Source organism: Ursus americanus, chromosome 6 (genome assembly GCF_024610735.1).
Source record: "Ursus americanus isolate L20-20 chromosome 6, mUrsAme1.1.p, whole genome shotgun sequence".
NCBI lineage: Eukaryota > Metazoa > Chordata > Mammalia > Carnivora > Ursidae > Ursus > Ursus americanus.
The window spans coordinates 15456005-15462532 of record NC_142132.1 but is presented as its reverse complement, the minus strand read 5'-3'; the positions used below and the strand labels follow the sequence as shown (position 1 = coordinate 15462532).

At 42.6% G+C, this 6528-nt stretch overlaps 1 long non-coding RNA gene across 1 annotated transcript; it reads right to left on the bottom strand.

Annotated features, from left to right (window-relative positions):
- Positions 1–689: 689 nt before the first annotated feature.
- Positions 690–6101, bottom strand: LOC148109759 (uncharacterized). The gene is made up of 4 exons (XR_015724717.1): positions 5527–6101; positions 4951–5033; positions 1378–1424; positions 690–1084 (listed from the first exon to the last, which is right to left on the bottom strand). It is a non-coding gene; the product is annotated as an uncharacterized LOC148109759 (long non-coding RNA).
- Positions 6102–6528: the final 427 nt, after the last annotated feature.

The following is a 6528-nucleotide window of genomic DNA, read 5'->3' as shown; positions in this document are numbered from 1 at the left end:
CTCATACTTGATTAATAGCTTGGCTGGGTATAGAATTCTAGGTGGACAATAATTTCCCTTCTATCTCCACTTTGAGCATCTAATTTTTCTGTTGAGAATTTCAGTGCTATTCTTATTTCCAATCCATTCCATTTGCCTTTTTCCCCTTTTTTTTCCATTTGTGAATCTTTTAATTCAATGTTTTAAGCTATAGTGGTTCTTTCATATGCAAGCTCAGTTCAGTTCTGAGAAATCTTATGTTGAAATTGATACATATTTTGTCTTCTCCTACATAGGAGTTGTGCCATTAATGTACATATTAATAAATTTACAATATTATAAATTCTTAATTTAATATGGAGTCTATTATGCATAATCATTAGTGAATTTTTTTCCCCCTAGTTTTTCCCTCCTTGCTAAGAGGAGAAACTTTGTCTTTTTATTCTAATTTCTAGGAGATCTCCTAGACTTTATTTTCTAGACTTTCTTTGATTGTATTTTAATTTAAATTTGGCTAATTAAAATGAAAATTTTAATTTTCATTTTTTGTTCTCTGAGTGTCCTTTTATTTATTAAAGAGTATCCAGTTCTTTTTTTCTTTTTTAAGATTTTATTTATTTGTTTGAGATAGAGGGAGAGCATGAGTTAGGGCAGAGGCAGAGGGAAAGGGAGAAACAGGCTCCCCACTGAGCAGGGAACCCAATGCAGGGCTCAACCCCAGGACCCCGGGATCATGACCTGAGCCGAAGGCAGACACCCAACCAACTAAGCCACCCAGGGGCCCCTCCAGCTCTTGTTTTATGATTAAAAAAATATTCCCTTGTCCCTTGACTGTGTTTCCTCTAAATTCCTTTTCTGTTTGTTTTGGTTTCTCTTATGTCTAATGAATCCTTACTGTTTGTATTTAAAAGAGAGTCATGAAAAAAAAGATTGGGTGAGACTTACTGACTCAGCAGGCTTCACTATAGCTTGAGCTGGAGGTTGGCTTGCCATTTGGTTTGGAGATTCCCAATTGACAATATATTTTCTCTTGGACTATTCAATTTCTGCAGATAAGAATCCTTCAATTTTCTGTTTGGAGGTTATTTGGTTGGCTGTAGGTATTCTGGGAAGGAAAAGGTGGTAGGGAAATCCACCATTCAATATATAGATTTTTACCTAATTTCCCCATTTTCAGCGGTGTACCTCACTCTCTCCTTCCATTATGGTGGGTGCTCTAAGTCTGGAGCCTCTAGGATTCAATTTCTTAAGAGATTTAACCTCCTGTCAGGGTTGGGTCTAGGGTCATCTTTGGCTGTTTGGGGTAAGGAAGGGGACCACGGACCCTTATATTTCCCTCAAGTATTCTCCTTGTTTTCATCCTTGAGCCCCACCTCTACTTTTCATGGTACCTCTTACCTCTGAGTCCTGGGCTCTTCAGTCTTGTTTTGTATTGTTACGCATCTCTGTAGGCATAAATGATTTAGATGTCACTTCTCCATTCCCTTTCCTCCTTCCAATTCACTGACACTTTCAAATGCATTGACACCTCTTATCAACTAATTGGTTCTTTTCTCATTTTCTTTGTTATTGTGAGTTTATACCTTTATTTTTTTTATTATTTTTTTAAACCTTTTCTTTTTTTATTTTGATACATTAGTCTGAACATGCACATCTTTGATACAGAAACGTGAACAACCACCGACACACAAACACTTTTAAATGAAGTTTTTTTCTTTTCCTTATATTTTTTGATAGCTCCTCCCTTCTCCCAACCTCCCTCCAGAGCAGCTTTCTTTCCAACAGAAGCAGTTCATGTGAACTGTCTTTTTTTTTATAATAATTTTTTATTATGTTATATTAGTCACCATACAGTACATCCCTAGTTTTTGATGCAATGTTCCATGATTCATTACTTGCGTATAACACCCAGTGCACAATGCAATACATGCCCTCCTTAATACCCATCACTGGTCTATACCAATCCCCCATTCCCCTCCCCTCTGAAGTTTTCAGTTTGTTTCCCAGAGTCCACAATCTCTCATGGTTCATTCCCCCTTTTGTTTACCCCCCCTTCATTAAAGTTTATACCTTTAAAATTAAAAAAAAAATCTTCCCTGTGAAGTTGGTAGAGTTTGGAGCAGAGGTAAATGCTCATACTTAGTCTACTATGTTTAACAGGAAGTCCTACTGGATTAAGAAGATGTGGTCCATATATACAATGGAATATTACTCAGCCATCTGAAAGATTACACAACATTTACAGCAACATGGACGGGACTGGAGGAGATTATGCTAAGTGAAATAAGTCAAGCAAAGAAAGACAATTATCGTATGGTTTCACTCATTTATGGAACATAAGAAATAGGAAGATAGGTAGGAGAAGGAAGGGAAGAATGAAGGGGGGGTAAACAGAAGGGGGAATGAACCATGAGAGACTATGGACTCCGGGAAACAAACTGAGGGCTTCAGAGGGGAGGGGGGCGGGGGATTGGGATAGGCCAGTGATGGGTAGTAAGGAGGGCACGTATTGCATGGTGCACTGGGTGTTATATGCAAGTAATGAATCATGGAACATTGCATCAAAAACTAGGGATGTATTGTATGGTGACTAATATAACAAAATAAAAATTACAAAAAAAACACAGCAAAACAAAATGGGAAGTCATAGGCCATATTTTTGTTGAATTAAATTTCATGAGAGACAAATTTCTGCAACTGACTACTAGCAATAAATGTTTTGGGGAGTAATAAGTCTGAATATTTAGGATGAAAGTTGAAGTATGTTCATTTTATTTCCCAGTTAAAAAAACTTAATAGCCCTGCATTGTGAATTCAGAATCTTTGGAATTATTTCCTTGGATTTACTTATAACAATATGTTTGAAATGTGTTAAGTAGAAAAATTGGCAGGATCACAGTGTATGTGTGTGTTTGCAAGTGTGACAGCAAGAGAAACTGATAGAATCCAAGAGAAAAGCAAGTGTTAGATTTTGGTGGGGAGAAGGTTGGTATTTCAGCACATAGCCACATGAATATTTTTAGTATCATCAATAGTTTTTCAATGAGTACCTAAAGTTGATTTTTTCTTTACTGTCTAGTACCACAGACCATTCATGCTCTATCAGTGTCTTAAAAATACTGTCCCAATTACACTAAGGATCCCTTTGAATGAATGCACCTCTGGCTCTTGTGGCCAGGCTATCTGCAGCTCTCATTATCTTGGCTGCTTTCAGAAGCCTCCTATGAGCCAAATGGTGAACAATAGAGATCATTCTTCAGTCAAGCAACTGAGAAGGGGCTGCTTTGGTTCATTAGTCCAAATAGGATCTTTTACTTTTTGAGTTGCAATCAAAAGATCAGTGGAACTGTCATTTCTCTTGTTCTTCTTAGAAAATCATGTGAATTTCCTTCAGTTTGGCAATGTGAAGTCCTAGCTTCTTGCCCATCATTTTATAGTACCATTGTTAAGTGATATGAATGGAAATGAAACACATTCCCCAAATATCTGTAAGGCTAATTGTGGAGAAAACAAATATATTTTTCTTATCTCTTCCCCTTGGAGAAATTGTAATAGATAATTCCAATCTTAACAGTTTCATCCTACTTCAGTAAAACTGATTTTCCCTCCACTACCCCTTTGGAGTAAATTTTCACCTTTCTGCTGGATTTATTACTGCTATTACCAATACTATGAATTATTGTAGTGTTGGATAGTACTACTAGGATGCTGACTCTACTTTTTTTTTTTTTTAGAAAAAAGAGATAACCATGTTGGAGCTTTAAAATTTCTTGATCATAGAAGACACTGAAACATTAGTCCAGATTCTAGGCAAGCTTTATCGCTGACTTTTTGTGTGACTCTTGTAAATCATTTAAGTTTTCTGTGTCTGCATTTGTAAAATACGTGATCCTTAATTGTATAAGGAACTCCCAATCTACTGAGTCTAATAGATAATAGATAAGCTTATCCAGGGGTGAACCTCATGTTTTATTCATCTTTGTTTTCTCTTCCTTAAATTCGTAATAGTTTACTCAGTAAATGCTGACTGAAAGAGTATGAAAGAAAAAAATAGGATATAGGGCAAGTGGTAATCCTATGAGATTCTCAGGAGAGTAATTTTATATAGATTTAGTATATTCAGCTTGATTCCAAAGGCAAAGTTGAGAGGAAGCCTGTGGGGCTGCATGTTCTTCAGTGTAACGTGAAGTACTGAGCTGATTATAGTGGTTATGAGATTAAAAGATATATATTTTTAATGGGCAAATCCTTTGCTCAAATACAGGCTGCAGTCAGTATGTGGCTGAGGAGTGATCGCTCTTGTTAAAGGGGCTCCAGTGTACCCTTTGAATTACCTTCACACTCACTGACTGTTTTAAGAGCTTGGCTACCTTCCACCTTTCTGAAAGCAACTCTACATTAGATGTGAGAAAGATGTGGCTCACTTTAAACTTTGGCTGGCATGAGAGAAGAATGGAGAAGGCAGCAGAGAGTGTTCATGTATGGCCACTACTAGAAAGAGTTCTGGATTTTATAGTCATGGAAATTAAATTGTATGATTCACAATATCCTCTTTTTAATTTTTTTTTTCCCCCAGAATGTTCTCTTCTTCCTTCATCCCAAGTAGTCTCTAAGGAGCATCCTGATACAGAAAAGATGTGAAAGGAAGAACGGGCTGTCCTCACTTTCAGGTTTGAGGATGACATTTCTAGTACTGATATTATGGGGGAATTGTGATTTGTTTGTTATATTAATGAAAATCATGGTTTTCTTTTTTTCCCCTTTTCCTTTCAAAGGAGCCACCTCTTTCTGGACCTTTGTTTTCCCTCAAGTCACTGCTGAGGTATTTGCAAACCAAGCCAAAACTTACATTTTATCCACCAAAGTAGAACAAAGCAACTGCTAGTAGAAATAGCCTGGTAACTAGTGGAAAAAGACACGGGGCTGACGGAAGTCACAGGACTTGTGTTTAAAGCTCCGTTCATTACTTACCCCCAACCTGCCATTGACAAATCTTTCAAATTTCTAAGTCTCTCTATCCTCATCTGCAAAATGGGGTTAATGGAGGATTTCATCTGCAAAGTGGGGATAAATGAGATTAAAAGAGATGACGTGGGTACATTATGCCCGAAATAAACATGAGTTGAATCTTAACAATAATATGACTGTGTGGTTACAACTAAAACTTTTTCTCCTTTTGCTGTCAGAAATGCCTTCGGTAGATTTCAAATTGTTTTTCATACTGTCTGCTCTTCTTTGGTGGGGATCCCATTACATTGCTTGTAACTCGAGTATACATGGCTGCAATTTGTGTTCGGCTTCCTTTCTCAAGGGTTGAAATAGGCTATTTAGGGCTGGCACAAAAGTACAAAGCAAAAATTTCAGCACATGCCATCAAATCTTGGAAAGTCATCTAAAGGAGGAAAGATTGCCGCTGAGAAAGGAAAACGGCTCCTTTCTGGGCATCATTTCTGCTCTTCTGAAAAAAAGCCCAGATGTTGCAATATTTTTCAAGGCAGAGTATTGTCCCAGATGGAGGAAACACTGACAAGCAGAAAAGCGAGATACCTGGGGTTCCGAGGCAGCACCGGGATGGGGTGGCGCGCCCTGGGCTCCGAACCTCGTAGCTCTTTGTTGGGGGCGGGGGAGTCATCATTTCCGCGGAAGAAATGGCTCCCCCTTGGAGAAGTCCCTTCGCGGCCACGGCTCCGCGACCCTCGCGGCCCCTAACCTCCGCCCCTCCCAGTTCTTGCGGACCCCACAACGTGTCGGACTGCGGTGCCTTTAAGACTTTTGCCTGCTGCACATGCTCAGCTCTTTGTGTGTTGTTGGAGTTTTTCTAAGAAAAAAAAGAAGGAATAGGCAGGAGGATGGGGCGGAGGAAGGGGAAACGCGGGGGGGAAAAGCGCTGCACTTTTGCAGCTGTAGACGGCCGCCAGGAAGGGCTTCTTTTTTGCTGAAGCTGCGAAGCCGGCCCGGTCTGCTCTTTCGTTGGTGGGGCTCAGGGGGCGCGTGGTGTGAGTGGGGCCGGGTCCTCCCCCGCGCGCCGACGGGAAGGGGACTGCAAGCACGCGGGCCACACCTGGGGGGCCAATCTCTCTTCAGCTCGCGGGCCGGGCCGGGTGGGCGCGCGCGGGGGAGTCCCCGGTCCCTGTCAGGGCGGGGCGAGACCACGGCGCTGGGCCTGTGGGGGGGAGCGTGGGCACGCGCGAGTGGGGGCAGGCGGCCCAACGCACCGCGGGCTCCAGCCGCAGCCCTGGTGCCGGGCTGACAGCATCGGAGAGAAGATGGCTGCTGGGGGGCCGCTGGCCGCCGGGCGGGCGGTGCGGGGCTGAGCCCCGCTTCCCGAATTCCCCTCCCGTGTTGGGCGCGCCCACCTCGGGGCTCCCGCGGGCCCCCGCCCTCCCTGGCGCGCGGGGCTGGAGCCGAGGCAGTTGGCGCGAGCCGCGGGCGAGGCGGGGCCGCGCGCGGGGTCCCCTCCCCCTCCCGCAGGTCCCCTCTGGAGCGCTCCGCGCCGCCCGCGCCGCCCGCTATCCACCTCCGGCCCGGCCCCGGGCGTCGCGGCGGTGG